The 27825-nt window shown below is 43.0% G+C and overlaps 1 long non-coding RNA gene across 1 annotated transcript; it reads right to left on the reverse strand.

The window, feature by feature from the left end:
• On the reverse strand, positions 1 to 27814 carry LOC144103915 (uncharacterized). The gene is made up of 4 exons (XR_013308370.1): positions 27163 to 27814; positions 18125 to 18288; positions 4930 to 6728; positions 1 to 1756 (listed from the first exon to the last, which is right to left on the reverse strand). It is a non-coding gene; the product is annotated as an uncharacterized LOC144103915 (long non-coding RNA).
• Positions 27815 to 27825: the final 11 nt, after the last annotated feature.

A 27825-nucleotide genomic window follows, 5' to 3' on the forward strand; every position in this document is an offset into this window, starting at 1 on the left:
TTCTTTCCTGTGGGTTTGCCCTGGTGGTTACCTGTGCCAGGAGTAGGTTCCATGCAGTGGCTGAGAGGGTGCATTTGATGGGGAGAATCTTGGTCAGGAGATGCACAGTGTCCTCTCTGCATGACAACTGAACCTGCATATTAAAGGTTGAATACTTTCAGTAAAATACAAGAACCAACAGTTCACAGTTCACTTGGAGCTAGGGATACGAGATCAATGTGGAGGACACACTGATCAAAAGCTGTGGATGTTTGCCAAATTTTATTCAGTAGATTAGCCTTAAGGAAAATTCAGGCCAGTAGCAACACGTCCCTACAATGAATTCTACACGCAGCTGAAGAGAACATTTAGGCTGCTATAAATATCCACATTGCCAACAAAATAGGACAGCCATAGTAATCCATGCAAAGTCACTGCCTTTCACCCTTGCATTTGCATTACTGGCATCATGAGACTGTCTCAAATCCATCCAAGTGAGCTTAATAACTAAACGAGTGGCAGTCAGCTATGCTTAGCAAACTGCTATTTTTATCCGTTATTTGCTCCTCAGAGAGTGTCTAAGAGGAGAAGGCTAAAGGCTAAAATTCTGACGAGACCATGGCCCCTGTACAATTCTTCGCATCAGTGAACAGAATTCACAAGGGCGTGAGTTCGGTAAGCAGTTCACATCACACAATATACCTTCCAGAATATTGAAGGAAAATATCACCGGCATTCACCACAGTTCTGTGAAATAAATTTTCCATATCCCTCATAGTGATCTTTGAAAGTCGACCTTCACGAGCAACTTATCGAGAAAAACTGCAGAATTTAACCTGCAAAGATTTTGCACTTAAGGTACATAATATGTGCAGTCCCTGATGATAGACTTCATGTGAAAGCCAGATTATATCCACTAAGATACAAGACTACACATGCCACAGCTCATTTCTTGTTATGTGCATGAGGCAATGAATATCGAATAAAATCTCGTAGAATAGCTGTGCCAAGTTGAGCAAACTGAGTAGGGTGAGCTTAAAAAAAGTGAGTTCCAAAGCAAACATTCCTCACTTCTGATTCCATGAGCAGAGGAGAGCTCGACTTACGCTCAGAAGAAACTGATGATTGCCTAAATATTCAGGCATATCGGATTCAAGTCAAAAGCCACTTTACTGTCCTGTTTGCTTGCAGTATCACTGGCTTCATGGAATATCACTAGCTTCATGGGAAGGACAGTACAAGTCTGTCTTATCAGGCTATGAACGCATGAGTGTCAGTTATGCAATTAATGACACAACACACTGGCACAGCACCATCATGAATCGAAATCCATACATAATGAATTACAATGTTCAGAACAGTATTCAGTATTTTGTGAAAACTAAAAAGTCTGTACATCAAAGTACATGCCATAAAGCCAAATATCTCCTCTTATTAAAAATGCCACAAAACAGAATGGAAGATGTCAGAGTGAGGATAAATGCACACAGCAACGAATACTCTTTTGACAGTCAGTAATTCTATGTGCATGAAGAAAGGAGGTCACTCATTCGTGATCAACCACAAGCAATCTCAGTGTTTTCTTAAGCAGTGCCAAAATAATCCTTTCAAACCAGTGAACAGCTGCAAACAAAATAACACGTGGAATTCACCACACAATACTGACCACACACGTTCTGCAGAGCTGCAGTCTTCACAAAGCCCACAAGGACAAAGCAGGAGTAAAATGCGGTGGAGTCACATTGAATGACGTAAGCAAGAATTTTCAGATTCCTGGCTGTACAGCACAATAATTAAGACAATAATTGATGTTATGTCAAACACAGATGCACCAAAAGGGTAATTATTTCAATGCATGCAATTTATTCGTTTATATTTATGCTTTGAGTGAAAGACACAAAAAGAACATAATATGGCATAAACATATTGTGGCATAAATGAAAAAATCAAATCACACACTTAACAGAACGACCAAACACTGCCCAGCATAACTTCATTTTGTTTAATTAACACATACTGCTAGCCATTGTATGAGGCTGTTGCAGAATTGGGCGAGTAAACACTTAGAAAAACACAAATAAGAAGGCAAAATGTACATTTAAGAAACATTACAAACACTTAGCACTGAAGAACATAAAAAGTCAATCTTAGTACCAGCAACTTATAAAATTCGCAACCTGGAACAACATGGATAAGCAAGGATAACAGTAGCCACGACAGATAAATTCACAATAGTAATAAAAAAATACATGAAATGAATTGCAATAGAACCGACAATAAAAAGTGAAAAGAGTATTTATATTTAATATGTTTCAGTCGCGACTGGACAAGTGCGAAGTGAAGGCTTTAAGAGATGAGCTATTAAAGATATGGTCAGGCAATGAATTCCAGTCTTGAATTGCTTGTGGAAAAAAAAAGAGGCAACTGAAATGTATTACTATGTGTCTGATATGCCACTAAATGTTTTGAATGTTGCTTCCCATCATTTTGAATGGCTGAAAGTCATAATGTTTAGAGTCTATGTTTAAGGCTAAAGATAAAAGAAGATAAATAAATTTCAGGCGGGTATTCTTCGCTCGAATACTAATAGTGGGAAGACAAGCCTGTAATAGAAGTTGAGATGGGGAATCGAGGTGGCGATATTTGTTAAAAACAAATCTGGCAGACTTCCACTGCACACCTTCCAGTTTAGATATCAAATCCTTTGTGTGAGGAAACTAGCATAGTATGCAATATTCCATGACTGATCGTAACAGAGATGCGTATGCAATATGCAAGCAACTTAGTTTCAGGTGAGGCAAATCTGATGGGACGTTTTAGCGAACAAAGAGCGGAAAATGAATTGTTTGGCAAGCGTGACACGTGTTTTTCCCAGTTTAAATCTGAGGAGATAATTATTCTAACGTATTTGTATTCAGAAACAGCCTTTAATATCATGCATCTATATCTACAAGGGAAATTCAGTGGCTGTTTCTTCCTCGATATTGTCATTGCAAATGATTTTTATAAATTTAATGTCATCTGCCAATTTATGCAATAGATTCTTAACCTTTAAAGCATATTATTTAACTGAAGTTGATCTTCTGGGATGTTAATCTGTTTACAAATTATACCATCATTGGCAAACATGTGGCCTGTGACATCTGTATCATTAGTTATATTGTTTATCTAGATTAGAAACAGTATGGGTGTTAGTACTGTGCCCTGTAGAACTCTTTCTCAAGCGCAAGTGTCGAAATCAACAAACTGTCGGCGGTCTGAAAGGTAAGCTGCTTTACAGTTTGTGATTAGCTTAGTACCAAGAATGTGTTGAACTTTGAAGATCAATTTGGGATAGGACATGGACGAAGGCTTTAGAGGTCAATAAACAGCATGTCAGTCTGTGCTTGTTGATTACAGATGCTGAGTTATGGATTGTTTCCACCAACTGTGTTGTGGACAATCAGTTTCTGCAATAATGGTCATTTTTGTTAAGTAGTCTATTCTCTTTAATGTAAATGCTCCAGAATTTTACATGCTGTGGACGTAAGAAAAATTGGGTGATAATTAGTGGGGTTGTTAGTGTCTCCAGATTTATGACTGGCAATTATTTTAGCAACTTTCCATTCTGCAGGTACATCGGAAGTATCCAGTGACATCTTGGAAATTATGAGCAGGTACTTGGACACCCATTCCACATATCGCTTGAAAAACTTATTTTGGACATTATCGGGACCATTAGATTTCTTCACATCAATGTCAAGTAATAGGGATAGTATGCCAGATTCCGTTAAAGGTAACTTGCCTAATTGGTCAGCGGTACTCTGCTGGAATTTTAATTCAGGATTTTCTACCATTGTCAGATATGAACACTGATTTAAAGTGATCCGAAAACTTTCTTGCTTTCTCAAAGGGCTCTTTTTTTATAAGTGCCTTAACTTGCGCTTACTTGAATTGAGGTAACGCCACAACTTATTTGGAACTGTTTGTATGAGATTCTTTAAAGTAATGTTCATATATTTATACATTGCAGTTTTAATAGCTTTTTTGAACTTTCTCATATATGATGTGACACATGTTTCACAATGGCCATCACTTCACTTCCAGTGATCTTGCTTTGATCTCTGAATAACAGAGTGGGGTTCAATTCACCCCATTTAGCATCTAAAACAAAGGTGTGATATTCTGATATCTGTATTTTTCATTCAGCATAAACTTTTGGAACCAATGAGCTTCCTTTACCAAACGATGAGCTCAATCTGCTATATTTTTATTCTCCAAGTCACAAAGTGACATGAGACGTCCTCTGACACCGGCACACACGCTCTTCCAACACTATACAACATCTCCCGAATGTTATAACTGCCCTGAAACACACGCGAAGTTGACCCATTCTCCTCTGGAATGCCCTCCCTGGCCGTTCAGACGACTTGCCTCCCCTTCCCCCTTATTCTCGTCGAGTGCTTGGCTTGCCATAGATACCTGCAAGACCAGCTGGCCCCCATGTGCCAGGTCTACCCCCTTCTTGGCACTTGATACTGAGTGACCAAATATTGTGATTCTAATACTATTGCTACTACTAAGTGCACTTCATAAGAGTACACGGATCGGAGGGTTTGCTTGATTGCTGCACATACCTCAACTGACATGGGAATCTCACTGAGCTCAATGAAAACTGTTCAATGAATGCCCCATGACTCTTGAGCCAAAAATAAAAAGAACCTGGTGCCCCCTCAGCATTAGTAACACCTGAAAACACCACTATGCAGCTATCCGTTATTCCCTCTCTTTTCCAAAACCCTTTGTCATTCCTGTGGAAAGAACTATATTGCTTACAAAACAAGTTCAATAAACAAAACTTCTGCTTTGAGGTCAGTGCCCATTTTCCTTATCATTTAGATTAAACTATATCAGAACAATTTCCATTCCACTTTGCGAATAGACACAATGCGTTGAGATCACTGGACATACAATTTTCTAGGTTGCGAGCATGTAGCAATAGAGTCATGGTAAGTTGCCACGTGTGGTATTGGCTTCTTCCTGTCGAACCTTGCATGCATTGGCTTTTCAATGGCCTGTAAAAGAATAAAGAACAAAGGATAGTCACTACAAAAAAAAATAAATCCCACAAGCAGCAATACCTGCGTGCTTTTGTATAAATGAAAATGCACAAAGCAGAAGTGAGAATTCACAAAAACCAAAGCTGACTGCACATCCTGTCATTTTCTTACTTCTGCAGGCACCAAATGTGAAAGGACCTGAACAAGAAAAAAGTGCACCTTGCATTGTGCAGTAAAATATGAGAACGAACTTTGAAACTGATGTTTTCTAACATGCTAAAATGCAACATTAACAGTGGTGTTTTTAAAAAAGCACAGCTGGTCGGGATAGTCTTCTGGACACAGCGAGATGGATTCTCATGCACCTCACTTTGCACATGCAAATAAACAAAGGTAAATTTCTCCATAAGTTTGCAGCACTAGGTTGCTTTGAAAGGTTCTTCTTCAGGCATGTACTCTTTTTCCTCGTAATACTGGTCCCCATGCCTGCAACTTGACACACAACACAGTAGCCTAAGCAGGAGACTCCAAACCTGTAGCACCATTGTATATATCCTTTATGCATTCAGCACGTATAAGTCAGCAGGCACTTGCTTGCTGACATCCCATTGTATTTATGGCTTAATGCACGTGCAATATCTGATACTGCTATAGGATATGTGAATTTACAGGCTTTCAACAGTAAGACAACTAGAAAGTAAGGTCTGGAAGCACTCTGAAAGGTTCATTCTTGGCAGCTTATAGTCACAGGCCTATATTGGTCTGGAATGTCAAGCAGAGCAAAGATAAAAAAGGAAAAACCCAACTGCCACTAGGGGAAGTGCCAATGTGTTCTGTAGATTCAACATTCATAAGTTGGCATCCCAGTCTTGATTTCAAGAGCAGATTAGTTAAAATCAACAGCCGTGGGTAACAATGGTTATTTGTGGAACAGCAGTGCTTATTTATAAGAGATATGCATTGGGTACAATAGAATGATTTTCTTATTCAAGAAGGGATACATTTTATCTTAGCGCAAAAAGGTTCACAGGTGACAGGGAGGACTTCTATGCTTGAAAGCCCAGCAGAAAAGTGCCGTTACCTGCACTTGTGATGTACAGAAGTGCTCCCATCACTAAGCATACAAGCTGAAAGATAATTTTCACTGCATTGCTACTGGAAAAAAACTGGAGGGGGCACTTTAGCCTCGCTTTAAGGGTAGCAGGCAACAGGATTACGGTGTTAATAAGCATATCTCCTTCAGGCGCCAATTAAACCTACTAAAAGGAAAAATCTTTTTTTCATAAATCATGATCAGTAGACCAAACAAAAGTGATGTGCTAAAAATTATGCAAAAATATTCATATCTGAGCATATTTTATTCGCGTCCACATATGTGGACATGTCACCTCCAAGCTGCTACATGAACGTAAACAGTGCAACATTTTTTTGCCTTTACTAAATTATCTTTAGACATGAATAAATGTTTAGCTATGAGAACATACACTTCAGATAATTATTCTCTCCTTCATGACCTATGAAACAGATACAAACAGTCGTTTTGTGACAAAAGGCAGAGAAAATTTTGGCATTTCTGGCACTGAACGTGGCCTTTAGATATGCAGCCTTCACAACGGCACCTTTGTACAATTACCGTGTTCACAAACTGGGGCCAATTTCCATCATAGGCAGTGCTTGAAGTCTTGGTCCATCGAAGGGGTCTCGAGTGATCTGAGCACAGGTGGAGAGGGAGGAAGAGAGAAAAGAGCTTGCAGCCTGTTTTACACATTGGTTTCTACAAAGAGGTGAAATCATTTTTATAGGTCGTTGTTTGATCAATTTATGTCAGAGACCTGAAACAAACTATTCCCACCCTCCACCAGTGTGCTGATCCTTGTTTTGTAACCTTAGAGCTCAGCGACCGGCTCTGAACTAACTCATGGTGTGAGGGTAGGTGTCCACCTTTTTCATCCCCCAACCCTTGTGTAGAGCTGCCACTTAGTATTTTTCTCCACCTCGGGCTTTATGCGAAATGTTAATGATTCTTGCTAAATACCACAGCAAAATTTTCAAAACAAGGAGAAATGTTTGAATTACCACTTAAAAGAAGCATAAAAAAGTGTTTCTTGTTTTCGGATTCATGCAGTCTACATTCTAGCATGGGGGCCTAGACCCCTTTTCAATATTGGTAGGGGGCCTAAGTCCCTCCGAGACCCCTCTGACGTTAAAGGGGTGGAGACACCAAATTTTTGTTGCCGTGTTCTTTGTTTCAAACGTAGCGTATTACCCCAGGACACGTGATACACGTTGCGCAATTCACCTAAGTGCCGTAAATAATTTATTATTACATTATTTATACTGAGCGATTTTGGTTTCGGTTTCTGAGCGCCGGGGTGAGCTGCAATGTCACAATCAGGGAAGAGCAGCAACCCTGGTCACATGGACCCCGAAAGTTGTGACGCACATATTGCTGCGTCGTCTGCTCTCGTACACATGCTGTGCATAAGAGCACCTTTCGAAATCATAGGCCGACAAACTTGGTCGGTACTGTGATGTGCTGAGAAAAGCCAAGCGAGCGAGGAACTGAGTCCTGAAACCAAGCGGCTTGATTCGACTGATCTCAGTCGCCATACCGCGCATCCCAACGCAGTTTGTGCGCTGTATTTCGCTTTGCCACGCCGACGCCGATGCTCGACCGACGTCTGTGTCGGTGGCCTGTAGCTGACACATTACAGCGACATGATGCCTCACTTTTCTTACCAGCCAATACCCGTCTCTGTCTTCACTTCGCGCCACCCGCGCAGCCGCGCTGCGAGACATGGTCAGGGTCCCGTGGCTGCTGATTATGATACCTGCTGCTAGTTTAGCAAACAGTGCATGTATTCGCTAAATGAATGCTTGCAGACAATTGTACAGGGTTCAGAACTAACTGCACGGGTAGTACGTAACTCCTCCACGAGAGCGCCCATGACGACGAGTGCACCTCAGCGCTACTTTTGTTTACATATATATCTGTATCTGTACACAGGCACCAATTGCGCGTTAGTTCGACAAGAATTGCAAGCTGCGTTCCACTTAGGTTAATCAAGCTCATCTCTTTTGCACCGGTTGCGGGTTTACTTGTTTGCGCAGTGCGATAACTTTGCAAGAATCGCCAAAGAATGCGAGCGCCAGCTTGGGGAATGCTTCATAGCCAGGTTGTTGACAACGCGTAGGACCGGCGTCTTTGACTCATTGTAACTACTTTTTTGCTTTTTTTTCCGATGTGTCCAGTACTTGAATTTAAATTGGTTTATCTATAGGTATGTTCGGCACCCATTTGAGATAAACAAAATGGCTTAATTTGTTGCCCTCAAGCGACGTCGACGACTGTAGCTGCCGCCGCGGGTGCCTGCAGCATTGACCGACAGACTGGGTCACATCGCCTCGCAGCGGTGCTTCACGCTTGATATGTTCGCGTCCTAAGACATAAACAACCCTCGATTTCAGGTCACTGTTGTCGAAACTACACTCGATGACCATTTGTATTCGCTAAAACTTGTGAACTCACTCTCCACAATCGCCGACATTGCACATACAAACTCGGTGGACTCGCCAGGCCTATTCGCATTGCAGGTGAGCCAAAGGGTGAACATATGAAATTTAGTCGCTCGTTTTGCTTTTTTGTATTATGGAAAAGGTCCAAACCAGAGAGTCATCGTCTCATCGACAGGAAGGTTTCGCTCGGCCGCCGATATGAGGTGCCAGTTGGTGCGTCAGCGACTGCAGACGTATATGCCGATCAGCACACCGACCGCCGAGTCGCCGAAGCAGCACCTCGCCTATGTTGCCATTCATAGTACGTCCCGTTACTGTGTTGTGATGTCACTGCTATTCACTGATATCGTTCCCAGGGCTCTACGTCACCACCCATAGCACTAGCGATGGGTATCGATCGTGAGAAAGAGCACTTAGGGACTCTTTGGAGCTCAATTCAAATATATTTTAAGCACTTGTTGCATCCAATACTTTGCCGTGGGTGACCTTACATACAGAAGAAGCCCGTAATAAGCTTGCTATAGCCTGAAAATTTGATGCCCCAACCCCTTTAAGCACTGATCATAGTGTGCCGTCTTTTTCAGCAGCAGCTCAGCATGCTGGCAGTTCTTTGCAACTATCTACGGGTCTTCATTGCTCGGTTGGCTGCGCTTCATTGAAGGTGCTTCTCCATTGCCTATTTTCATGAACAATACTTCAGCACAGGAGTCATTCAATGCTCTATTTGAAGAAGTGTTGTTTTCAACACCTGTAAGCAATAAGCCAATTTCTATACCGCACCTGCCTGAAAAAATGGTGCATAATGGGCAGAAAATGCCACTTTGATATTTTCAGCATTAAGGCGCCATGTCCGTGTTTATAGACGTGCCACTCCGAACGTCTACCGGAGTACTTTCCCTTCATCTACGACAATAAAAATTGGTGTGCCGTTTATATATTAACCTGTTGACACATTCCGAATGGTAAAGTGCATCATTCATGACCACTTGAAAAGATAACATGCACGAATAAAAGCTATTCACTCGTCCCGCTAAAAAACCCCGTGATGCCTCTTTTTTATTTTTTACAAACACATTTCACTGAACGCGCTAGAGGTGGCTTCACAAACTTGACAAGGAGGGTCAAAATGTTAAGAGCACGGATTTCAAGGAAGGAAATTCACCTTTGCAACATATATTAAGGAGCCTAAATTAAATTTTAAAGGAAAAAGGTGTGAAGAAGACGCGAATTAACCGAAGATAGAAGAGAAAGAAGAAGCATTCGGTGAGGTGGAGGGTGATGATTGGTGGAGAAGCATTCGGTGAGGTGGAGAGAGATGATTGGTGGAGAAGACGACGACAAGGCATACGTGGACTAACACCGAGGCTATAAAAGGGCGAGTGAGAGCGAGGCCCGAGGGGGAACAGCAGAGAAGCGGACACATCGGCTGGAAGAGAGCGATGCCGGTTACTGCTCCGGTGAGCTCGCGTTCTACGGCAACACATCATGGACTTCCTGCCGTGCCTGAGCCCATTCCGGGGAGTCAGCAGAGGACGCTATCACCTGCTACGGCCAGGGGTGTCTCCAGCGCTGTTGCCACCCATCCGGGTGGTGCCCCCAATGCCAACAACACCGGCATCACCTCCATGGGCATTTGGACCTGGAGCTTATACGACGCAGCCAGCGACGCCGCCACCAACGCCAACAACACCGGCATCACCTCCACGGGCGCTTGGACCTGGAGCTTGTACGACACAGCCAGCGACGCCAGCCCAGGCGCGTCGAACGCTGCCAGCGACACCAGCCCAAGCACGGCGAACGCCGCCTCGACGCCGCCTACTGGATCCATACAACGCCGTAGCCACACCGAACCAACCGTGAGCACGAACGCCGACCGCTAATAGTAGAACACTAGTAGTAGATGCTAGTAGCAGTGTGCCCGGGTCGTGTGCATTTATAGTCTTTGTGCTCTAGTGTGTGTGCCACGTAGGGTGTATTATATGTGCGTTTGTGTGGGTACACCCGACGCCTAGTCCATTCTTTCGGTCCGAGTGTTCTCCGGAGAGATCCGTGACAACCTTATATACGAAAAAAAGGAGCAGGCTTAAGTCGCGTCACAAATGCGGACACAGTGCCTGAAGGGGATATATGTGGAATTGGTAATTCTCTACTTTATATTCAGCATAGTTAGGCCAACTGTGATTTAAGTTCTCTACCACTTCGATTTTCACTTTCCCGGTGTTAATGGAAGGTAGCTGTTCGGATAGCTATAACGGGTTAATGCCCATATATGAGGAATTGGTCATTCTCATCTTTACATTCACAGATCCCTGGAAGTCCTTGTACTACTCCTGGTGCAGTGGCAAAGCAGTGAAGCGAGGTGCCGCGGCCCTGCTATGGCAGGTGCAGCCATTGGTGTGACTTGGATTGCTTGGGTCTCTAACTGCGCAGCCCGCTCATGTGTGTTTTACCCTCCCATCTTGTGTTAGTCTGTGCAAAGTTTTCCTGCATATGTCGCTACACCAACTGGCCCAACATTCTACCCTATTGAACTGTCAGCAGGTTGCAAGGTGTGTGTGCATATGTACACACAAAAACTGGGCAGGTTGTCCACAACCCAGTGGGCAGGTCGTGGGCTACCAGTGAGCAGTCTGTCACAAAGCAGGCTTCAGACAAGCACACAGACAGACAAGTACACAACGGCTAAATGCGGGGAATGCTCATTATAAGTGCTAACTTATTATGGACACCAGCATTGTTCAATATGGCATGTAGCTCTGCATTTTAAAGTAGACCATTTAGTGCTATCAAAAGGTAGCATGCATGTTTAAATTCTGGGTTGTCGCTATTAGGACAAGGAAAAGGAATTTTAGAGTTGTATGTCATGCGAGCATGCACAGGACGGCCTCCATATACAAAAAATGCCTAGTGATATGCGGTAACTAGTGGCTGTTTGTACCTGTTTTTGATGCAAGCTGCTGGCTACAGCCATCGGGATATGGCTCACTATATTTAACAAGTCATCATAGTGCAGCACAAATGGCTTCAAATATATATACCATTGCATAATTCATAGAGGATCATACTTTTCACGGCAAATTGAAAGAAATAACAGTTGCATTTGCTATGCAATTAAGGACACGCAAGAACACAAACATCCGAGAAGAACGGCAAACAACGCGATCTCCTTTAACCTGCCGTCTTTTGCTAAAGCACACTACGAGAGAAATAGAGCCTGAAAAGCTCAGTGGCGACCGAGTCAGTGAGATGGTCACGGCTTAACACAGACACACTTAATGAATTTGGATAGGTTAATGTCGGTTCCACTGTTTCAGCCTGTATTGCATTTACTTGTTTTGCAGATGCACATGTTGCATAGTAACTCTGGCAGGTTTCACCGAAGCAAGTTGATCTGGAAATACGTCTATATATTTTTGCAGCTTTCATTTTAGAGCTAAAGGCATGAGCAAGCCCGACTCTGTCATAACTGTGTGGTGGTGCACAAAGCAGAACCACATTTTTACTGGCACACAACGCAAAAGTGACATTCCCCAAGTCACTCGCAGTTAGTTCCCCATTCTCTGATGACATATGGATTTCTTTCTGCGATGCTTCAACTTCTCACAGACTAATAACACACAAAAACGAATATGTAAAGCACCACACAGCGGAACTGGAACCGGTGACACACGAATTTTGTGCCAGTGTCGATACAGCTTGTGTCATCATACAGTTTACGAGCATGCTTGGCGTGGGCATAATTAAATACAAATAAACACTATAGAGGCAACGTGGGCCACCTAAATTAACTATATCTTGTGATGCAGCAAAGTTTCATCTGTGCATAACGTATCGTTTATTGAAAACACCCTGTGAGTTGTGACCCTCCAATGCGAGTGTGAAATGAGTGACAATTTGAAATTCATGAACTGACACATATTGGGCCATTAATTAATACCATGATAGGCAGTAAAACATTCATAATTCGAATTTAAAGAGACCAGAAGAAATGCCTGAACTGCCCAAAGTTTGAAGATAAGAAAAGCAAAAGCCGCCCATGTGCTGTGCGATGTCAGTACATGTTAAAGACTTCCCAGGTGGTCGAAATTATTCAGGAGCCTTCCACTATGGGTTTACATGCTGCGGTGGCTAAGTGGTTAATGCACTGAGTGCCCCTCACCCCCAACCCCGTTGAAAAAAAAATGTGGAAAATGCAGTGACAGCTCACCACGAGGCTCCATTGCCTAAACAGCAAACAGCCCATCACGGGCACACAATTTCGGCCTGCTGGAAGAACAATGCGGACGTAAACAAGAGGAACGCACCTTGGTACTGAAACGGTGAGACTTCTGGTAAAAACAAAAGGATATGACCTGTGAAAAGCCAGTTGGCATCCAAAAGCAGTGTAAGCACAGACACGCCTTCTCCTATGGGCACGTCAGAGGTGCATGGGCTACAATGAACCATGCAATAGGCGGGATCTTCAGACTATTGCTTGCACTGCCAGTGACAAGACCCCTCCCCCCATCGGTCTTCAGTAACCCCGTGCGAAAGTCTACAAGTGGGCTTTCCTCAAGATCTTAGTTTCCCCAAAGATGGCACAGCTCAGCCTACAAGAGTCGTGAAGATGACCGAACGAGTGCCCTGGGTGCGGGTGTTAAGCATGCATTACGTTACGGATAAAAAAAAAAATGCAGGTTTTCAAGTATTAGTTGTTAAAAAGGGATGGTTGGCCATCTCGTTTTCATCACATGCGATATGCAGGAAAGTCCACAAAAAGAATTCCGACAGCAAGTTCATGCCTCGCAGAGTCAAGCCCATACCCACAGTATAAATGATGCAAACAGGATGCCTTTGAACTGATTTCATGACACTTCAAAAGTAAGAAGCGTAAAGGATTGGGCAAGTTGGTCAGACATGCTGAGGTGGCAGACCTACTTGAAGGGTTTTGATTTTGTTGTCCTTTACTCTTTATACGGGGCCCCGAGGTCGTGTCAGCATGCTTAGTATGTTTTTTTGCGCTTTTATACCAGGTTTCTTGTTATTCACTTCCATCGAATTTAGCCGTGTTTTTGTTGGCTTTGTAGTTTTGCTTTATGCGTCTTGTTTTACACTGAGTCTTTGCGTGTTCTGTTGACGATTCAGGTTTTATTCTCATGGTTTTTAGCCCTTTTAGTCCTCCTTTGTCATTTCCCTGATTTTGTGACGTGGCCTTCCGTCATTATTTTTCTTCGGTGATATGTGCGTAATTAGTTTAGGTTTTAACTTGTGTCGTCCCGTCTTTTACCTGTTGTTTTTTGCCAGTTAGTCATCTGAGACAGGGATGTTCCATGTCCTGCGGTAGAGCTTTGTGCACTCGTCATGTTGTTTGCCTCGTGCGATATCATGATTTTCCGCTTCGCACATCGCGTCCATGTGCGTCACTGTTTGATTATTGTTAACAGTTTGGGCGTGTTGCTTTGTATAAATTCAGCATATTGGCAGCCAAACAATAAAGCTGTAAGTGGCGCTTGTGTGTGTTTGTACTCTCTTGCTGTCCTGTCACTTGATCTGCGCCATTATTCCGTTAAACTTCAAAAGTAAATCTTCAGAGGTCCCTCCACATGCCTTGCTTTCGGAACTCCTGCTGAACAATATCTGCAAGAATGTCGTTACTGTTATTTACTACTAAATATTTATTTTTAAATTGATTGATTCATTGACTGATTATACTAATTCAGATATTGTGGTTTTTCCACACCTGCTAAATGACTCCAAATTCTTTCTCTGTCAGCATTGCCAAGATTGACCAAGAAAAAGCCTTCCAGTCCCTGTCAGCAGTTGCGTCTCATGGCAACAATAAGCGAAACAGTGATGCACGTGACTTCAGCATACAAGAATACACATCCACGCCAACCAAAACTGTGCCAGTACTCATGCGTCCTCTGGCTGCCGACTTAGCACCAAAGGTCTATAATGTCCCAGAAAGTGGTGCCGCAAACATGCTAATGACACTAGACTGCATTGTGCACTGTAACACTGCAGTGTATTTCAGTACGCAACTACAATGGTGGTCCAAGGTTGACTGGAGAGGGAGCCAGTCATTTTGGGATGTAAGTGGATCGAACTTTTATGCTCTGACAAGTGGGTGAACTGGTAAGTATGCTAGCATAAAGTGAGTGAGCACTCATTTAACATCATCTGTGATAATGAAACAGAGGTTGTGAGGTGTATGCTGGAAACCCTCCGGCTTGCATTGCACAGAGTCCAAAGCAATTTTTCTTTTGCCAATTCAATTTTAAAACCGTGGGTGAGAACCATGACCTTCATGCACTGTTTACCAGCCCCTTCTTTAATCATGAAACCATGTGTCAGCAGAAATTAAAAACATGTAAACTGCTCTTTGTGCAGTCACAGAGAGGGCGTCGTGTGTACAGAGTTGGTTTTGTAACTGTGACGTGCTTTGGAATCATTCTTTGAGTACACAAGGTGCAAGGCAGTCTATATTGTAACACCAATTTCACTTACTCAAACCTAGCTGCAGTTATGGATAAATATATATGCCATTTACGTGAACCTGAATAAACAACCGTTGATATCCAAGTCAGGCAGTCCACCTCGGAAGTATAGAAAATATGGTAGCATGAGTATGCATTTTATAGTGTCTGATTAAAATCGATCAGACCGACACCTGTATGTATGCCCCACAGTGCTAGCCACAGAGAATTAGCTGCAAAGGTGCAGGCAGGCCATGCTGCACAACTGTGTGTGAGCTTCAAATAATAATAGAGCAAAACATTGGGAAAACTGCCCAATGTGTAACAAATAGAAAAACAGGTGTTATCTTTTTTTTAATTTACCAAGAAGGTTCTGATAGTTCATTAATAGAATGAATGTATGGAAGGACATGGTTATATAAAAGGGCGGTTGCTGGGAGAACAAAAAATTCAATAATTTTCATCAAAGCAACCAACAAAACTGCCGAACGTTGGTCAAATGATTGAGGCGAAATAGATCATAATATGGAAGCAATTAGTCACTGGCATCGACACAAGTGCAGCCTTATAGCTACAAAGAAAAGCTCTACAGCTTCTACGGATTCCTTGTAGTTAAGAAAAAATTTGTTGGTAGAGCGACTGCTCCGGAGAAGCGGTGGTCCCAGGTTTGAACCCTGTGCCAGGGCGAATTTTTATTTAACTGCAAGGTTCCTGTAGAGGCTGTATGGCTTTCCTTTGTAGCTGAAGGCTCTGCATGGGTGGATGCCAAGGAGTAATTACTCTTTTATTTGCTGTTCTTCTGTTAAAGCACTGCCATCAGACAGAATGGGCTTGTTGCAAAGAACAGCACTGAGTGCTGAAGAGAGCAATAGAAATTCTGCCCTTCCTGGATGCTAGGCACAATGATGTCTCCACATGTTCGAAGTGTAATAGTAAAAGAAAGAGAACAGCACCTTTTAGAAGAGGCTGGCTAACCAAAGAACTGCACTGCTTTTGAATTTTAATGCACAATATGCTAAGTGAGTTTTACAAACAGCCAGAATGCATTCAACATTTTGTAATGGCAAATTCAGTAAATGCTCATGTGCACCAGGCAAATTCACACAACCGACATAAATTAGGAGCCTTACAATACCCTACAAGATTGCAATATTCTTTGTCTGCAGATCGTAGAGTATTTTTTATTTAAACAACCATAGACCATGGCAGCTATTATCATGAACACCTTACATGAATAGATCAGCCTTTTTCAAGGAGCACCAACACAACAAATATACCTGAATCAATGTGAAATGATCACAAACAGCTGATATCCAGACAACCAAAACAGATTGAAAATGGCATAGACCTAATTGTCTACAAATATGCCATTTTTATCAAGCAACCATAATGCTTTAAGAAACAGCAATGCAGATGCTGAACTTTTTTAGTTTTCATTCCAAACAACACAGAACTCTTGAAACCTGCAGACTAACACATATGTCAATTTGAGGCTGAACACCTATTTGTGCCCACTCATTCCTGCCACTAACACTGTTTGAATACACACACAAAAACTTTCATCGGAGGAGATTTTCCTGTGTTGTTAATTACAGGGGCAGTGATATATATGAGTGAATTTAAAATGAACGTCACTAAAAATAGCCCACTCAAACTGCAAGATTAAAAAGAAGTGCTGTGCGCCCTTTGACTCCCTCAAATCTCTTCGCTGGGCCAGGCCAACAACTGGCACCAGCCATACATAATGCGTATAATGTTATTGAACGTATCTTTTCAACAGAGAGTGATGCCATATGTATGTCGCGATTTTATGTACACCCATGCAAGTTTACGAGCTTAGCAGGATTGCCTTCCATGTTCACGAGACTTAGACCGACTGTCTGGGTGTGTTGTCTAAAGGCACAATAAATGTCGTTTTCTGAATAGCTCGTCAAATCGTTTTCTGTCAAGTTTCTCAAACCCAACAAAACGTACAAAAGTAGTAACGATACTGATTAGGTAATAACCTTGTTTCATAGGGTACTCAGCCAGAATCTTATCTTCTACTCAAAAGGATAGCTAGCAAAACATATTGACTAATGGCAGCATGGGCCACTGCTATTCTTTGTTTATCAAGTCCTTGTGATTTCTCAAATTCCGCCCCCTCCTGAATGCCTTTTGGCACATGTCACATTAAAAGGGCTTTTCACCCTTATGGGTTTAAATGACTCACAAGGCCTGCACGATTTGTAAAGGTTATGGGGCAGAACCGGCACTGAACACGGCTTTTCACCCCTGTCAAGAAGTCAAGAAGTCTTTATTGAGTAACACAAACAAAATGTATACACAGATATTTGGACCGATAGCCAATGAGGCTAGTAAGCGGTCCAATACAAAATAACATATAGGACAGCAATCACAAACACATTGAAGAAAAACTAACTTTGTAGCCTTGCTTCCATTCCCAAAAAATGTTTCTTGCATGTCAGTTTGAAATTCCTAGCTTGCTTTATTTCAATTGGCAACGAGTTCCAAATTTTCGCTCCTGTAAATTCTATTCGTCTTTTTCCGTACCCATTATGGCAAATTGGAAGGTTAAAATTGCCATTGCTGGCTTGTCTAGTGTTGCGGACGGGAATACTGAATGCACCAAGAGGTAAGGGGTAGTTGGTATTTATAATATTATTAACCATAAGAGCTATTTTGTAATCGCGTAGGGTTGTGAATGACATGATTTGCATTGCGTCAAAAATTTTATTGTTAGAACTATTCGAAGAAGGTAATCCCATGGTTTTCAAGGCACGTTTTTGTAGTCTTAGCAATGGTGTTAAATACGTTTTGTATGTGATTCCCCATGATTCACTGCAATAACTGAGATGACTGTGACATAATGAAAAATACAGTGATCTAAGAATAGCAGGTGGAAAGTGCCGCCGTGCCTTAGCTGTGGGTACGGATGTGTAGCACCAGGTGACTGCTCGATGAAAAGCTGCTAAAATGGTCGCAATGATAAGGACGTTCACCAGTGTGAGTGCGCAGGTGGCGCTCCGGGAGGAGTTTTGAAGAAAAGGTCTTTCCACAGTGGTCACAAGAGTATGGGCTGACGCCAGTATGGATTTGGAGATGCTTCACTAGCCAGTATCTGTGTTTGAATACCTTGCTGCAGTGGGTGCATTCGTGCAGCTTCCTTGCTGTGGATTTACCGTGGTGGTTACCTCTGCCAGGAGGAGTAGATTCCAAGAAGTGGCTGAGAGGGTGCATTTGATGGGGAGAATATTGGCCGGGAAATGCACCGTGTCCAGTCTGCACGACCATAGAACCTGCATTTTAAAGGTAGAATATTTTCAATAAATTACAAGAACTAACAGTCCACAGTTCACTTGGAGCTAGGGATAAAAAATGAATGTGGAGGACACACTCATCAAAAGCTCTGGATATTTTTCAAACGTCTCATTCAGTAAATTAGCCTTAAGAAGAATTCAGACCCGTAGCAAGATGTACCTACAGTGAACTCTGCATGCCGTTGAACAGAACAGTTAGGCTGCTATAAATATCATCATTGCCAACAAAACCGGTCACCATTGAAATCCCTGCAAAATAATTGCTTTTCGCAATTGAAGTTGCATTACTGGCATCATGACACTGTCTTAAGTCCATCCAAGTGAGCTTAACTAAACGAGTGGGAGTTAGCTATGCTTAGCAAATCGCTATTTTTATCTTTTATTTGCTCCTCAGACAGTGTCTCAGAGGAGGAAAAGGCTAAAGGCTAAAATTCTGACGAGACCATGGCCCCTGTACAAGTCTTCACATCAGTGAACAGAATTCACAAGGGTGTTAGTCGGTAAGCAGTTCACCTAACACAAAATACCTTCCAGAATATCGAAGGAAAATACCAGTCATTCACAGCAGTTCGGTGAAATAAATCTCCCGTATCCTTCATAGTGGTCTTTGAAAGTCAGCCTTCAAGAACTTAGAGAAAAACTGCAGAATTGAACCTGGAAGTTTTTGGACTTAAGGTACACAATGTGTGCAGTCCCTGATGAAAGACTGCATGTGAAAGCCAGATTATATCTACTAAGACACAAGGCTGCACATGCCACAGCTCATTTCCTCTTACGTGCATGAGACTATAAATATGAAATACAATCTCGTACAAGAGCTGTGCCAGGTTGTGCAAATTCAAGAGGGCGAGCTTAAAGAAAAGTGAGTTCCAAAGCAAACATTCCTGACTTCTAATTCCATGTGCAGTGGAGAGTTCCACTTACACTCACAGGAAACTGACAATTGGCTACAAATTCAGACATACTGGATTCAAGTCAACAGCCACTTTACTGTCCTGTTTGCTTGCAATATCACTGGCTTCATGGGAAGGACAGTAAAAGTCTGTCTTATCAGGCTATGAACTCATGAGTGTCAGTTATGCAATTAATGACACAACACACTGGCACAGCATTATCATGAATTGAAATGCATACATAATGAATAACAGATGTTCAGAACAGTATTCAGTATTTTGTGAAAACTTAAAAAGAGTTTGTACATCACAGTACACCCAATTCTGCTAACTATCTCGTCTAATTAAAAATGCTGGAAAACATAATGGAAGACATCTGAGCGAGGATAAACGCACACAGCAACGAATGCTGTTTTGACAGTGCAGTAATACTATGCAGATGAGCAAAGAAGCTCAGTGATTTGTGATCAACCACAAGCAATCTCAGTGTTCTCTTCAGCAATGCCAAAAAAATCCTTTTAATCCATTGAACAGTTACAAATAAAAATTGGCTATGGTTTAGCTCTGGTTAAACCTGGAGTGACGTGAGAGCTACATCTGGCTGTTGGAACTCGCTCGGTCGAATTGCAGTCAGCCTTTCACCGCTCCGTTTCACAGGGCATTCCTTCTTCATCTTCGTCCCTGGACCTGCACCCAGCCGGCACCTCGCTGCCGGCAGCAACAGGTGCTCCGCACCACGTGACCAGCCACGGTGCCACCACAGAGCTCAAAGGGTGCCACGCAGAAGTGCTAGTTTAGTGTAGCTCTCGCTACAAAATAACACCTAGAATTCACCACAAAATACTGACAACACACGTTTTGCATAGCTGCAGTCTTCACAAAACCCCAGCCAGCATACAAAGCAGGAGTTCAAAGTGGTGGAGTCACATAGAATGACGTAAGCAAGAATTTGCAGATTTATGGCTGTACAGCACAATAAAGACAATAATTGATGTTATGTCAAACACAGATGTACCAAAAGGGTAATTATTTCAACTCATACAATAGTCACCTTTGATATTTCTGCTTTGAGTGAAAAAGACAAAAGGAAACATAATATGGCATAAATAAAAGAATCAAATTGCAGGCTTAAGCGAACGACCAAACACTGTCCAGCTTAATTGCATTTTGAACTCTCTGATATAAGATGTGAGACGTTTTCACAAAGACGATCAAGTGATCTTGCTTTCAAACACCCAATGGGGTCTGATTCACCCTATTTAGCACCTAAATTAAAGCCGTCATATTCTGCTATTTGTATTTTTAATTCAGCATAAAGATTTGGAACCAACGAGCTTCCTTTAGCAAACGGTGAGCTCCAGCTGCTTAGGTTTTTCTATTCTCCAAGTCACAAAGTCAATTGACAAAGTGACATGGAACGTCCTACTGACACCGGCACAGACTTTCATTGCAGCAATGTGCAACATTTCCTGAATGTTATGACTGCCCTGAAACACACGCCAAATAGATCCATGCTCCTCTGGAATGCCCTCCCCAGCCACTCAGACTACTTGCCTCCCCTTCCCCCTTATTCTTGTGGAGTGCTTGGCTTGCCATGAATCACTGCAAGACCAGCTGGCCCTCGTGCGCCAGGCCTATTACCTTCTTAGCACTTGATACTCAGTGACCAAATAATGTGATTCTAACACTATTGCTACTACTAAGTGCACTTCTTAAGGGTACACAGGTCGGAGGGTTTGCTTGATTGCTGTGCGCGTCAAGTGCTCTGTATGTCCCACGACTGACATGGGAACCTCGCTGAGAGCTCAATGAAAACTGTTCAACCAATCTGGACCAATGGTTTGTGCTCCATGACTCTCGAGCGAAGAAGAAAAAAGAACCTGGTGCCACCTCAGCATCAGTAACACCTGAAGACACCACTACGCAGCTATCCGTTATTCCCTCTCTTTTCCAAAAACTTTTGTCATTCCTGTGGAAAGAACTATATTGCTTACGAAACAAGTTTAATAAACAAGATTTCTGCTTTTAGGGTGATGCCCGTTTCCCTTATTATTTAAATCCCTGTGATTCAATTACATCAAAATCTACCTAATCTACCAGCACAACACGCATTATGCATGTCAAAGCAAAGCCATCCTTGTGTCACCTCCAAGGCAAATTCATAGTGACAATTCATAATATGCAATCATAATATGATAATATGCAGCTCGTATCCCAGCAGCAAAATGCCGTTACCAGCACTTGTTATGTACATAAGTGCTCCCATGAGTAAGCCTACAAGTTGGAAGAAAAGTTTCACTGTATTGCTACTGGAAAAAAACTGCAGGGGACACTTCAGCCCCGCCTTAAGGGTAGGAAGCAACACGGTTACCGAGTTAATAGGCATATATACGGAATTGGTCATTCTCTACTTTACGTTCCAATGTGCCAGGGAGTCGTCCTACCACTCATGGCTCAGTGGAGCTGTCTATGATGGGACAAGTGCGACCGAGGTTGCTCTTTCCGTGCCACGTCTTGCTGACAACCATTCATTAATTTAACTGCCACTTGCTTGGTGGAGAGTTTGCTCACAAACCAGTGGGCAGGTTGTGATGATGCGACAAAGTCACATGACGAGCTAGGAGGCATACATAATTTGCTTTTCTTGGTGAATTTTTCTAGAATTTTTACTCACAGCGAATGGTTCTGACACTGCCGTTATTGTGACACAAGGCTTTTAACGCTGAAACGCTGAAACTGCACACAGCATTATTTCGGCAAGCAGAGAACCTCCCCATGCACACTGCATCAATTATGATGTGTTAAAGCTGAGTAGCTGACTATAGCCGCAAATGATTGCATCAACAAAGCAAGCGGCTCAAGACGTCTTGGTCACAAAACGTACGAAACTACCCAAGTTGATACAGCTGAGAGTTTGTATTGCCGTGAAGAACTGCAATCAGTATATCGTTAATGAGACATACATAAGCTGTCTAATTTTGGCTTAAAGAAAGGCTAAGCTATCATTTATCTGCATTAAACTTAAAAATGTGGCCCATGCAATTTGAAACATGCCACTGAAATCAGGATAGAAACCTAATCTGAAGAGAGTCAGACCAAGGACATGCATTCGAGACCCTTAATTTGGTTCTCTGCAGCCACACACACACATGAGCACACACACAAACGCAAGAGGTTTTTTGCCATGCCACGCCAAACTGGCAGCCTACAATGTGACCCTGTGCTTTTGCACAAAAATTTTCACATTCATCACACAAGACGTCTCTCACTAAGGCCTAATGGTTGCCGTCGTGATATGAAATCTAGTACACAGGTCAGGGACAGATGTCCTGTATTGTTCCTTTGAAGGTATGATTAAATGCACAAATGGGGCAACATTGATGGATTACAAGGAGCCAAAACAAATTCAATAGAAAATTTTCAATCAAGAAAGTGAGAAACACGTGCATGGCCAACCGTACGATTTGCTCAACCAGAAAAAGAGCACCTCAGCAGTTATTTCAAGCTAAATAACAACTGCACTGCAAACACAACTCCTGCCTAACTTTAATAGTACCTTTTCATGTAAAACTTCTCTATGGCCGAATAGTTGCCGTCGTGATATAAAGAAATCTAGTACGCAGGTCAGGAACAGATGTCCTGCATTGTCCCATTGAAGGCATGATTAAATGCACAAATGGGGCAACACTGATGGATTACAACCAGCCAAAGCGAATTCAATAGATTATTTTCAATCAAAGAAGTGAGAAACACGTGCACGGCCAACCATAAGATTCGGTCAACCAAAAAAAAGAGCATGTCAGCAAAAACACTGCACTGCAAAAACAACTCCTGCCTAACTTTAACGGTATCTTTTCATGTAAAACTTCTCTCACTATGGCCTAATGGCTGCTGTCGTGATATAAGGAAATCTAGTACGCAGGTCAGAAACAGATGTCCTTCATTGTCCCATTGAAGGCATGATTAAATGCACAAATGGGGCAACACTGATGGATTACAACCAGCCAAAGCGAATTCAATAGATTATTTTCAATCAAAGAAGTGAGAAACACGTGCACGGCCAACCATAAGATTCGGTCAACCAAAAAAAAGAGCATGTCAGCAAAAACACTGCACTGCAAAAACAACTCCTGCCTAACTTTAACGGTATCTTTTCATGTAAAACTTCTCTCACTATGGCCTAATGGCTGCTGTCGTGATATAAGGAAATCTAGTACGCAGGTCAGAAACAGATGTCCTTCATTGTCCCATTGAAGGCATGATTAAATGCACAAATGGGGCAACACTGATGGATTACAACCAGCCAAAGCGAATTCAATAGATTATTTTCAATCAAAGAAGTGAGAAACACGTGCACGGTCAACCATAAGATTCGGTCAACCAAAAAAAAGAGCATGTCAGCAAAAACACTGCACTGCAAAAACAACTCCTGCCTAACTTTAACGGTATCTTTTCATGTAAAACTTCTCTCACTATGGCCTAATGGCTGCTGTCGTGATATAAGGAAATCTAGTACGCAGGTCAGAAACAGATGTCCTTCATTGTCCCATTGAAGGCATGATTAACCATTGAAGGCATGATTAAATGCACAAATGGGGCAACACTGATGGATTACAACCAGCCAAACCAAATTCAATAGATTATTTTCAATCAAAGAAGTGAGAAACACGTGCACGGCCAACCATAAGATTCACTACACCAGAAAAAGAGCACCTCAGCAGTTATTTCAAGCTAAATAACAACTGGACCGCAAAAACAACTCCTGCATAGCTTTAATACCAGGATGTTTTGTCAACCTGCAGGAGCTAGAGCATAAATTGCAAAGACATAATGTAGATTGAAGCATAAAAATTAATAAGAAAAACAAGCCTCTCCCGCACCACTAATGCATAGTGGGTATAATATCCCAACAAAGAGGGATATAAAAGTTGTGGCCCTTGGCAACTGAGATTTTTCCACCTGAAGGTGGAAAGAAATCAATGTCGGAATGGCTATTACTGCAACCCTCAACCGCAGGAGCGGGCCTGGGGAGACACCCCTGATCTCCACTAGGAAGTAGCAAGTTTGGGTCGGATAAGGAAATGGGAAATATGGTTGGTGTTATGGGAATTAGGAGGGATTGAGGACAGCAGAATTTTTCCGTATTTCTGATCCTTTTGAGCTCCTTCCCGGGCCTCCGTAGAGAGCGAGCACTCAAATTTTAACCATTAGTGGAGCTCTCGGCCTCGAAGCATGCATCCATACCACAGAGAACATTTACTGGGGCCTCCGACTGTCCAAGATGGTAACCTTAACAGGGGCTCAACCGTGTTCCACTCCCCCAAGCCAGGTTCTGCCACCCCAACCGTCCAACAGTACTATGATGGCAGAGTTTTCGTGCCACCCATTTGGTGCTTCAGCTGTTACTGCAGGGTACTTGCTCGCAGTGGGAACCCTTTCACGGTTTTCGAATAGCGTCGCACCACCGGCGTTCGCCCCCTGACACAGTCTGTGAGACTCCTACCTCCGAGCTTTAACGGCTTGGATTCAAGGACAGCTTACAAAGGCACACACAGCCTACTGAGCCATCAGATACCGCAAAAATTTATATTTAGTTTTGAGTGTGTTGTTTCCAAACATGGCATCTTTGACAACTCTCGTCAAAAGAACACCCATAAGGTGGCACTGTACACAACGTAGAAACCAGCATATCATTTTAGGAAAGACTGAAAAATGAAGGACAACCAGTAAGGAGCCAAAGTCTTCAGGTATCTTGTATAGCAAAAAAGAGGACACGCGATGGAGGAAAAAGACTAAACAGATTGCAACAAGCTACTCAGGCAACAACATGGAAAAAGAAAAAATAACAAACATTAAAAACAGAGCTAGTAAAACCGAGACTCCAAAGTGCAGCCAAAAAATGGGAACAAAAGAATCATTGCATTAATATAGAGCTGGTAAGAATGAAATTCGGAATGAAGTGCTTTATGATTATTCAAGCGGATTACGAACAGGGAAATGATATTTAAGCAGTATGCAGGAGCAGTGCACAAACCATTAAACACACTGAGGCAGACTTTAAAGTTTACAAACAGATATCAATGAGGAATTTGTGAGCCTTTCAGTAGCTGAGGGTTTTCATTACCACGACACCAGAGTTTTAAGGAGTATAGACATCTCATTTTGGTGGCATGTTTTCTTCCCCACAATGATGCGGAAGACACTACTACACATGAATCACCATGTGATATTCACCTGCGACCATTAAATAATTTATAATCGAATTTTTTCTGTCATGCTGTTTCGATTTCAAAAGCCGAATGATGGCTGCGACGTCGAAGAGTGCTTTCGTGCAAAATCAGGCATAGAAAAACGCCCATATAATCTCTGCTCCATCGTTTTAATTTACTGTAGTGCTGAAGTGAGCCTTCCTCAAGAGCTGGAATGACAACGAATCTGGAAGCAGCGATAATGTTGTAGTTTTTTCATGCCTCACGTGACCTCTAAGCACACATTGACGTCACAGTCCTCATTCGGCTGTTGAAACCGAAACAGGAAGAGAAAGAAATGCGATTATAAATTATTTAGCGGTCATAGAGTGCTAGCTGGTAGTTCATGTATATCTTACGCATCATTAAAAACAAGAACCCAAAAGTTAGGTGTCTATACTCCTTTAACGTACCAGCTGTAAAGACAAGCATAAGAAGGCTGAAGTATCGGTGGCGTAAAAGCAGAATGGAGAAATTGCACGAAACATGACAGAATTGAAGCACTGCAGCTTAGAACATGAATAGTGGCCTTCAATGGGAAAAAAGCAAACAACAGGATTTAAATTTAAAAAGGAGATGGGGAAGTGGGCACAGAAGACAAATAAATCAATTAACCACTAATTTAATAGGCAAGGTGGCACTTGCCAGAGGGGATGCAAATGGTTGTCTATCTATCTAAGCCAAATTTTTTTGTGTATGGTACAAGAAACGTCACTCAATACGTTGTTTTACAAGATAGTAGCTCAAGCTATGGGCCGTCATGGGCTGGCAGCAGTTCCCCTGAAATCAAGAGGGGAATCAGCCGGGCCAGTTGGTGCACGACAAGAAAAATTCAAAGCGCTAAGGACGGGACAAAGTGGCGTGTGTGTCTCCTTTCTCTTTGTCCCGTCCTTAGCGCTTTGAATTTTTTTTTGTCCCCTGGAATGTTCTTTCCCTGGCTACTAGGCTTCGAATGCCTGCAAAACGAGCACACACAAAACAGGCCCAGCACACCAAAAAATTACGGTCGATTTGTGCTGTTAGGCCAAATGCGAATCAGGTGCTCAGCACTTAAATTTTCAGAGTTCGCAGAAGGGAGCTGTTCGGATAGCTATGGCGGGTACGCCTATATATGAGGAAATGGTCATTCGCAACTTTAAATTTTAGAGACGCGAGATGGGAAAAAAAAAAGGTTTAACCCGCGTATAATACGAGTGACGAAAGCACGGAGAAGACATTTATTGAAATCGGGCCCCGCATTTCAACCACTTTCATCTTCAACAGCCCGACAAATCATCCCAGAGGTACTCATCTTCTGAGCCATCGAGGGGCGTTCGAGATGCCGCACTCGTCAAAAGAACGGCGCACCCCGCGTCCACAATCCATTTGCACAGCGTCGCTGGCGATGCCCGCTTCAGCCGCCCGGTCGGCGTCACTGCAGGCTCACTTAGCTGAGCGCATCCACTCTGCGTAGCACCGCTTGACTGCGTCCTTAAAGGGTTTGTTAACACAGACATCAAGAGGCTGCAGTTTGAGGTCATCCCACCCGGAATCACGACGAGTTCAGTGCCGCAGTCGCGTAGCAGCCTCTTCGCAGAGTCGGCCAAATGGATGGACGGGAAAGACAACAGTGCACCTACACCACGCGGACTTTACCCAGTCGAGGACAAGAGCCCCGTCCATCCAGCTTTACTCACGGCACTTCACGATGACATTTTGCGGCAGCTTCTCACCTTTCGGCATTGTCTTGCGCTAGAAGATGACACAGAACGGGAGCTTGTGGCCGTCTGCCGTCCGACTTGTTTAGCGCCCTTCTCGTGCACGGTGAGGCGCATTGGGCATGTCCAGGTAAACCGGCGCTTGAAACACACTGAAAGTTCTTTGACTTGCGCAACGAAATAATGTGGCGCTGAAAAGCCACAAGAAGCTTTTGCGAAACCGAGGTCCGCCGGCGTAGTGAAAATCCAGCACGGCACATGTAGCGATGGGTCCAGTGTTTGACTCTTGCAAGCTCCCTAGCTTTTGCCTGCACAAGCTCCACGCTCACAGATAAGATGCGCGGGTCGCTGTTGTCGTACGAACTTCAATTTCCGGGAATGTGCCATTCTTCGGGCCGCGAAAGCTTCGTCGCGTCCTGCTGCACGTAAAAAAGGGCTTCCTTCTGTCGTCGCCACCGTCACCACTCAGCGACACCAAACTGCCTTCCGGCCGCACTGTTGCCGATGTTCTCAGGAGCTGAAATCACCTTTCGCGTGAAAACAGTCCAGTACTGTTTTCGTGGCTCTGACATCTTGCTCCATCACTGCGGAAAAATGAAGAACGCGCACTGCGCGAAGCGTGCTTTACGTTCGCTGCAGGAACGACGCTGGCCTGGCCAGCCTGGCTCCCGTCGGCCA

The sequence above is a fragment of the Amblyomma americanum genome, chromosome 9 (genome assembly GCF_052857255.1).
Source record: "Amblyomma americanum isolate KBUSLIRL-KWMA chromosome 9, ASM5285725v1, whole genome shotgun sequence".
NCBI classification, from domain to species: Eukaryota; Metazoa; Arthropoda; class Arachnida; order Ixodida; family Ixodidae; genus Amblyomma; species Amblyomma americanum.